Here is a 2,174-nt window from a genome sequence, read left to right as displayed (position 1 = left end):
TCTAACTGTTTACCTGTATTGAAAAAGATATTCAACTCCAATGTCATATTTTAAAAAAATAAACTTATGACTCCATTCCTACAATTAATGATTACATTTGATGTGGCAAGGAATGGGCGACCAAGAATGACAGGAATTTGAGTGCTCATGCCCATGATGGGTTAGGTATCCAGGATGATAAAATCTACCGATTAGTAAAATTTGTCAACCTGAACTAACACATCCTCAATTATCCCTCTCGGTACACGAACTGAGCAATCAATAAGTTGTAATGTGGTTCGGGTGGGTTTCAATTCACCCAAACCTAGCTGTTCGTAGACCAAGTAAGGAATCAGATTTACGCTCGCTCCTAAGTCAAGAAGTGCATGCTCAATCCGGTAGTTCCCAATTACACAAGGAATGGTTGGGCTACCAGGATCTTTATATTTTTGTGGCACATCTTGCTTGAGGTTGACACTCACTTTTTCCGTCAGAAAAATATTCTTTTTGATACTTTGTCACCTCTTAGTCATGCATAGGTCTTTCAGAAATTTGGCATATGAAGGAATTTGTTTCAAGGCATCCAAAAGAGGGATGTTGACCTTCACTTGTTTAAGCATCTCTAGAATGTCCTGAGAGTTAGAGAGTAGTTTTGGTGCAATTAACTGTTGGGGGAATGGAGCAATCGGCTTGCTCAGAGGTTCCGGTTCTAATCCATGTGGAGCAATGCTAGGTCTATCTTTTGTTTCTTCTTCCAGGTCCTTAGACTCTTCAGTCCTTGCCGGAATAGATTTGTTAATTGTTTTTCCACTCCTAAGGGTAGTGATAGACTTGGCTTGCTTCATTTGATTCGAAGAGCTAGGATCACTAATTTCGTATTGCAATTTTAGATTGGGAAGAAGTTGAGCTGCAAGAATCCTTTTTTCCCCAATTGAATTTTTTGTCTCACGCCCTTGTATGACCTTTGAAAGGTCTTGAAGGATTTGCAGTATACTCTGATTGATAAGCTCTTGGTTTTGAATATGTTTCCAGACCGGATCCTCTTGAGGTTTCCCTTGATTTAAGAATTGGTTAGAGATTCCTTAAGAAGTAGTAGTTTGTCCATTCCTCCAACTAAAGTTCGGATGATTTCTCCAACTAGGATATATGTGTTAGAGATGGGTCTACCAAACAGTCTTTGGTAGTTGTTCACGATATTCGATTGCTCATTCAGTGCCTCTTGAAAAGTAAGTATCGTTAGGCAATTTTTAGTTGTATGTATGTTGCAAGCACAGATACCACAAACAACTTCCTTAGCCTTATCCTTCTTAAGTTCCATGGCCTCGACTTTCCTTGTGAGACTGGCCACTTTAGCATTTATATCATCATCCTCTTTTAGCAAGTATATTCCACCCCTCTCCCTTGCTTGAGTAAGCTTAGATATGGTGCTAGGTTTTGGGGTGATGTCCTATGATTGTGCAGTTTTAGCGAGTTTATCAAAGTAATCCCACACCTCATCGACATTCTTGTTCATGAATTCCCTATTGCACATTGTCTCGACAAATTGGAGCATAAAAGATGTCAGTCTATCGTGGAAGAAAGCTGTTATGCGCCACGTTTCAAAACCTTGTTGTGGGCATTAACTGACGAGATCCTTGAACCACTCCCAACATTAGAAGAATGTTTAATCTTCCTTTTGGGCAAAGTTCATGATCGACTTTTTGATGGTGTTCGTCTTGTGGTATGGAAAGAATTTTTTTATGAACTCCTTCATCATGTCATTCCATGTGCCAATAGATCGCAGACGTGGTGAGTGTAACCACGTTTTAGCTTTCTCTTTTAAGGAGAAAGGAAAGAGTTTCAGCCTAACCATGTCCTCAGACACGTTAGGAAAGTATAAATGGCTATAACCTCATCAAACTCTTGCAAGTACAGGTATAGACTTTTAAATTCAAGTCCAACGAACTTTGGAAGGAGTTGGATCACTCCAAGCTTGATATCCATATTTCCCGTGTTTCTTGGAAAAATCATACAAGAAGGGGTGCTCACCCCCGCCAGTTGTAAGTAATCTCGTAAAGTACGAGGCGGGGGTGCATGGTGCATCTCATTCTCATCCTGGGCTTCCACAACTTGAGGTTGCGGCTGATTCATTGGTTGATTTGCAGCCATAACCTCAATTAACTCTGAGGATCTCGAGTGGTGTCTAATCTTGTGAT

General features: G+C 40.3%; 1 non-coding gene across 1 annotated transcript; it reads left to right on the top strand.

Annotated features, from left to right (window-relative positions):
* The first annotated feature begins 1,580 nt into the window (after window positions 1-1,580).
* Window positions 1,581-1,687, top strand: LOC131241875 (small nucleolar RNA R71). Its single transcript, XR_009169441.1, has one exon. It is a non-coding gene; the product is annotated as a small nucleolar RNA R71 (small nucleolar RNA).
* Window positions 1,688-2,174: the final 487 nt, after the last annotated feature.

The sequence above is a fragment of the Magnolia sinica genome, chromosome 3 (assembly GCF_029962835.1).
Source record: "Magnolia sinica isolate HGM2019 chromosome 3, MsV1, whole genome shotgun sequence".
Taxonomy (NCBI): domain Eukaryota; kingdom Viridiplantae; phylum Streptophyta; class Magnoliopsida; order Magnoliales; family Magnoliaceae; genus Magnolia; species Magnolia sinica.
The sequence above is the reverse complement of the archived record's forward strand: the minus strand, read 5'-3'. Positions and strand labels throughout refer to the sequence as shown.